Source organism: Mustela putorius, unplaced genomic scaffold (genome assembly GCF_011764305.1).
Source record: "Mustela putorius furo isolate JIRA1106 unplaced genomic scaffold, ASM1176430v1.1 tig00000487_pilon_pilon_pilon, whole genome shotgun sequence".
NCBI classification, from domain to species: domain Eukaryota; kingdom Metazoa; phylum Chordata; class Mammalia; order Carnivora; family Mustelidae; genus Mustela; species Mustela putorius.
The window spans coordinates 2,331,765-2,338,909 of record NW_025421399.1 but is presented as its reverse complement, the minus strand read 5'-3'; positions in this window follow the sequence as shown (position 1 = coordinate 2,338,909).

Sequence of the window (7,145 nt, the reverse complement as noted above, 5' to 3'; positions counted from 1 at the left end):
GAGATCAAGAGTTGGTCACCGAAAGAACTGAGCCACCCAGGTGCCCGTCTTCCTCTCATTTTTGAACAACCTTCTTCCCATCTCTGGGGTGTCCTTGGAAAAATGAGTATTTCATGACCATAGCGACCCCACACTTGTATTTTTGTCCTAATCCAGCGTTTCTCAATCCTGGCTGCACATTAGAATTGCCTGAGGGGTTAAAAAACAGACACACACAAAAACAACTGCTTGGATTTTATTCCAGATGAGTTAAATCAGAAGTTCTGGAAAAGCAGACCACTATAACTAACACAGTTGTTTATTATTATTATTGTTATTATTATTTTGTTTTATTTATTTATAGAATTTTCAATTCTCTCTCATTAGATTTTTGCTATTTTTGCTATTATAAATAACAGCACGGAGAGTCTTCTCACAGGCTCAATTTGTCTTTTTTTAAAAAAGATTTATTTATTTATTTGACACCCACAGAGAGAGATCACAAGTAGGCAGAGACCAGCAGAGAGAGAGGAGGAAGCAGGCACCCTGCTGAGCAGAAAGCCTGATGCAGGGACCCTGAGATCATGACCTGAGCTGAAGGCAGAGGTTTAACCCACCGAGCCACACGGGCATCCCTATTTTTTTTTTTTTAAGATTTTATTTATTTATTTGACAGACAGAGATCACAAGTAGGCAGAGAGGCAGGCAGAGAGAGAGGAGGAAGCAGGCTCCCTGCGGAACAGAGAGCCCGATGTGGGGCTCGATCCCAGGACTCTGGGATCACGACCTGAGCCGAAGGCAGAGGCTTTAACCCACGGAGCCACCCAGGCGCCCCTATTTTAAGTTTTTTAAAAAAGATTTTATTTATTTATTTGACAGAGAAAGACAGCACGAGAGGGAACACAAGCAGGGGCAGTGGGAGAGGGAGAAGCAGGCTTCCCGAGAAACAGGAAGCCTGATGCAGGGCTCAGTCCCAAGACCCTGGGATCATGACCAGAGCCAAAGGCAGATGCTTAATGGCTGAGCCACCCAGGCGCCCCTTATTTTAAGATTTTTATTTTTAAACAATCTCTATGACCAACGTGAGATTCGAACTCACAACCCTGAGACCAAGGTCTTATGCTCTTCAACTGAGCCAGCCAGGGCCTCCAACACAGCTTTATTATTAATTTCTTGCTCACATCATATCTGATGGGAATTGGGTGGCATTCCTGGTAGTGACTCAGGGATCCAGCCTCTTTCCATTTTTGACACCACCATCTTTCAGAACAGGCTGCACAGGTGGGATGGAAGAGGAGTAGAGGGTCAGAAATTACTCAGGGATATTATGGTCTAGGCCAGTTGGCCAACATTCGATGGCCAGAACCTAGTCATGTGGCCCTGGATTATTGCAAAGGAGCCTGGGAAATGTAGTTTTCCTTGGTGCTCAGGAAGAGGAAATAGGATCTAGTCAGCCTCTGCTAGGCTAGGAGTGGAGTTTGGGAAGTTTTGTGTTTTAAAAATTCCCCAAGTGGTGCACCTGGGTGACTCAGTCATTGAGTGTCTGCCTTCGGATCAGGTCACGATCCCAGGGTCCTGGGATGGAGTCCTGCTTTGGGCTCCCTGCTGGGTGGAGAGCCTGCTTCTCCCTCCCCAATTACCCCTGCTTGTGCTCCTGCTTGTGCTCCTGCTTGTGCTTTAGCTGTGTCTCTGTCATGTGAATAAATAAAACCTTTTTTTAAAAAAATTCCCCAGGTGATTCTAATTTGTAGCCAAGTTTGCCAACCACTTCTCCTCTATTTTCACCATACTCTAGGGAGCGGAGGAACTCTCCTTTTAGCCCCAAATTAGCATCAAGGTAGTTTCCTACTAAAGGTATTTGAATTTCTAAGAGGAATTTAGCAACCAGTTTTGTTTTTGTTTTTAAATTCTTTTTCCTTCCTGGCACAGTAGCATATGATTAGCAGGGCAGAATGGATTCTTACCATATTGTAGTTGGGAAACTGACCTACAGAGGTGATGGGCTTTTTGTCCAATGTCACACAGAAAGTCATGGGCAGAGCTGGAACAGACCCCTGGACTCCTGGTTCTCAGGCTGGGGCTTTCTCCCTGTGTGCTGCCTCCTAAAGATGGAGGGGGATTGATAGAGTCCGGGTGGGGTGCCCTTAGGGGAGGAAGGCACTGTTGGAGGAGGAACATGGAATAAGAAATGGAACCTTGAGCAGAGGAGTGGGTTATCTTGCCATCTCCAAGATTCAACTCTTTGAGAGATCTAGGCATTCCAGGGGGTTGAGGCCATCGACTCTCTAGAGCTCACCCAGCTCTGGCCCCTCCTCCCTCAGGACTGGGTTTAGTAATGAGCCCACAGCTCTGGGAGACATTGAGCAGGCCATGCAAGGGAGCAGGGAGGACAATCTATTTTGTCCCATAGATTTATTTATCTAATCTATTTGCTATTATCAAGGTTTTACTTATTTAGAAACTTCTATGTTTTACTATCTGGTGAAGAAAGTTTCCAATTACTCTTTTGATCAGTGATATTTTTCTCAGTAACACTTTTCAAATTTTTCCTAGAAGGGGAACTCTAGGATCATTTTGTCAGAGCACACTAGTTTTCCTGTGGGGATCCTAATTGGAATTGCATGAAATTAGGCCATTAACCGGGGAGGATTCTCACTCTTTAGTCTTTTCCTACAGGACCATGGTCTGTCTCTCATGTACTCAGGTCTCCTTCCAGCCCAGGTCCCCCATGCACCTGTCTGGCAAGCAGCACTGGTGAGACTGGCATGGTCTCCGGTCAGCAGCAGCCTGATAGCCAGGAGAACACTGTGACTTTCTTATAAAACAAAATTCTTTCCTTTCAAAGGAGATTCTCCCCCCGCCCCTTCTCTACTCTTCAGGGTTAAAATAGTCTTTTTAGAGAAGGGAGGAGGTATTTAATTTTTTTCTTGTTTCTAGATGTATAAGTTGACAAAATATATTTTGGAAGTGTTATTGATCTGTCAAATCTCAAAGTTTGGGTTATATCTCTCAGTGGGTTTAATTACACAGATGCCCTGCGTTTTGTTGAGTATTTTGTACTGAGGTTGCTATGGAGAACAAGGTCCCCCCCACCCCACCTCACCTTACATCTTCTAATAAATCATCCAGTTCCTTAAAAAATAATGGCATGGAACCTTAAGTATTAATTCAACACCATCCTCTGAGTACCACTGGGGCACAGTCCCTACACCCAGAGGCCCAGAGTCTGAGGGAGCACAGAGGACGTCAGTCCCCATCAGGACGCTGTAATAAGAAGCTGTTATGGGAGACCCAAGAAGCTGCTCCTTGATCAGATCACTTGTGGGGAGGCATCACAAAGCATTTCCAAGAGGCAATGAGGCTGGAGTAAATTCTCAAAAATAAGGCAATTCTTGATAAGGGAATGAATGAATGCTTGTTGCACATTGAAAAACAATTGGTATTTTGGGTATTGAATTTCCTTGTCTACTACTGAAATCTCACCTGAGTGTGTGCGTGCCTGTGAGAGGTAAGGGTGGGAATCAGAGCTTCTGCTCAAGGTACAGATCACCTAATTCTCGTTTACCTTCCACTCACAATATTTTAATTTAGAAAGGGAACAACGGTCGTCCTTAGTCTGTCAGCCTACTTTGACTTTGGGCCAGACTGAAGACACTTAGGATTGCCGGGCTAGAATAGGGCCCTTCTTTTGGCTTACTTGGGGGCTAAGGTGTGTCTTCATATACTTACTTAATGCAGAGACTGAAGCTTTGTTCTCCTAAGAAGAGCAAGAGAACAGGAGGGAATGAGGATCTATGAAGCCGATCTCAGCTTCGTTGTCCTTCCGCAGCTCCTGTTTCTTCTCTGCAAAATGGGCTGTCGGGCCAGCACATGCGCAGCCTCACCTCCAGTGCACTGAGACTCAATGGCTTTCCAAAGGTATCTCTTCCTGAGAAAACTCCTTAGAAATTTTCCAAGACCCAAATCCATAGTTGGAAGTGCCTGCCATGCAGCCGTTCATTCTCTCTGTGACCCTCCAAGAACCCCACGTACCACCATATACCCCCTCGGGACACCATGGCCATTGTCTATATGACTGCCTCCCGGACCCCAATAACCATGCGCTCCTGGAGGGCAGAGGCCAAGCTTTCCTATCCTTTGGCACAAGGGTTAGTACAATTATAGTCAACCCCAAATAATTTCTTTGAAGAAACCAGTACAATCAACTGATTTACTTCCCTTAAAAATGTATGAGTTGGGCAGTGGTCTCTGAACTTCTGAACAGGAAAGGGCTTCATAAGATAGAGTGTGACTCCTTGATACACATAGAGGAGGTGGACCGTGTGTGTGTAAGCTCTTATCCCTGTAACCTGTAAGGAACAGAACCTTAATTTCCTTTTTCACTACTATAGCTCAGTTAGCCTTCAGCATGCATTCATGATAAACGACCTAGAAGCATCTTGAAGTAGGATCTTTCTGGAATAATACAAAAGGATAAAGGCAAATTCGGCACCAGTTAGGTAAATAGTAGGAAACTTTTTAAAAAAAGATTTTATTTATTTATTTGAGAGAGAGGATGAGAAAGAGAGAGAGCAGGAGAGGAGAGAGGTCAGAGGAGAAGCAGACTCCTTGCCAGGCAGGGACCCTGATGTGGGACTCGATCCTGGGACTCCAGGATCATGACCTGAGTCGAAGGCAGTTGCTTAACCAACTGAGCCACCCAGGTGCCCCAACAGTAGGAAACTTTAAACACAGCCACACACACAAATACTCCCATCTACAGCTGCACACCTGGGATGGATCCCAGTACAGGGTCCAGTGCAGGAAACTTTTGAAGTACTTAGTAATTTCAGCAATGTCTGAAATAGTTGTGAAATAACAGATTGATAGCCATTTTCGGGATGCTTGTCCCGGGGAAATAAAAAAATTATTTTATGCTAAGGGATCAGGGAGAAAAGCTACTGCAAAGTGAGGCTGAGCCCAAGGGAGAGTCTGTGGAACATTCCCAGAAGACAAAGCTGATGATCGCAGCAGCCCACTGAATCTGGTTAACCAAGGACACCTCTCAGGTGGCAGGAATCCAGCTCATAGGAGCAGCCAAATGTCCTCAAAAAGCACCACGCTGGAGCCACCATGCACTGTGGGAACCAGATGTGGTAGGTGTGCCTCTCTGATGGTCCTCCTTGCCCAGGAAGGAGAAAGGGCTGCATCCAGCATCTGGATGTAGCTTCTATTTGTCTTCCCTCTTTTTTCACTTTCACAAGTCTTGGCACAATGCCTGACAATTTCACAAATTATCTAAGTGTGTAAGCCCCACCCCACCCATTTTATTTTAGGGCTTGGTCTTTTTCCAGAAATAGATCCTCTCCCTGTAGTTCTGCATAAACTTACCCTCATACCATGTGGTAGAGGTGCCCCAACACTGGTCCATGGACCATCTCATCTGTGACAATATGATGAAATTAAGAGCAAAATAAGAAAAATTATGATTAAGCTGAATATATTTAAGTTTAAGAATTATCATTTATTCTAATATGGTGATGGTGAATGTTATTTTCTCACATGCCAATTATAGAAATACCCCCCCCCTTTTTTTCTAACTTGAATCAAATCTTTCCATGAGTCTCTGCTCATTAGAGTAGAAAGAAATGAAATCTCAATCCAATTTTGGAGAGCTTCCTCCTTTCCCTGTAGTTACATAAAGACCTATGGGACTTACATAGTGCCTGGGAAATGGGAGTCAGAATCTGGTTCATGCAGAATGGTGATCAAGGAACCAGTGTGCTTTTAAACAATGAGATTGTACATTAAACAATTTTTATTGTGTTGCTGAGCTTGTGGGAAGGGAAATATCCAAGAGGCATGGTGAGTGGACAGGAAAGGTGGAGTTATCCTAAAAGGCAAATGACAATATTAACATCACATTTGGAAAATTAAATATAAAGTCAGGGACAACCTGAGGTTTTGGTAAATTAGGGATCTGGGAAGGAGCTAATTTGGTCTCAAGTTGGTATCCTGTATCCTGACAGAAACAAAAGCAAATTCTCTCTGGAGGAAGGTATCCTCAATTTTCAGCCCCCCAGGTTGAAATCATCCATAGATGAGCTCACATTGTGAGATTACAAAATACAAAGAAACAAATTGCCATGAGGGACAGTCAACAGAAACAACAGCGTATTTATATCTCCAGGGACTTTTGGTATTTGGCACAAAATGTAACCTAACTGTGTGTGTATAACATATTTAATGGAATAAAAGATGGCATTACAAAAATTAACAAGCAACCAGACTGTAGAATGACTAGTTAGGTTTGAAAGAGAACTATCTAGAACTTTTCAAAATTAAAAAAATAATGCAAGGATGAAAATGAAAAGCAATATTGGGGAGTTTAACATCCAATTAAACACAACTGAATGGCGATTAGTCAACCAGAAAGTTCTTCCTCTAAGTATGGTGCTTGGACCTACAGCATCATCATCCCTGAGAGCTTGTTAGAAATGCAGGTTCTTGGGCACCACCCAGAACTACTGAGTCAGAATCTGAAGTTTAACAGATTCCCTGTGATTTGTAGGCATATCCAAGCTCGGGAAATATTAAACTGGTAGAAATGACATAGCCAGCAGAACAGAGATGAGGAGGGAAATGTGAAGGAGAGGTTAAGAGATTCGGCAGCGATAAAGAGAGGGCCTAGAAAAATTTAATTCTGGTCTGTGGTAAGATTAAAAATGGTGGAGAGCAGATAATATTTGAAGAGAATGGCCTAGAACAGATGACAGGCATGAATTCACATATACAAGAATTTATAGCAAACAAGAAAATAAGGAGTTCATGGCCAGGAGTAAGACTGCAGAATACTGAGATAAGTAGAAAAGTGGTCTGAGTATCCATGTACAAACATAAAACTAAGGTGTTTCAAGATGGGAGGTTGCAAAGTGACAACTGGCAAAGGAGTGGTCTTTCTTAACCCTGCCTGGAGGGTGTGACTGGGCCCACACAGTGGCAGCAGTGGGCGTTGAGGGAGTGAGCAAATGTCTATGGAGGGTACTCGAGTATCTGATAAATCCGTGGAGACTTGGAATCCCAGGGATGCCAATCATAGGTTGCCTTTGAGAGAGCTGTGCCTCTCAAAAGACATTGATCTGTTCAGTTGGTACATGGTCGAAAAATGAATGGGCAACAGGTGGTAG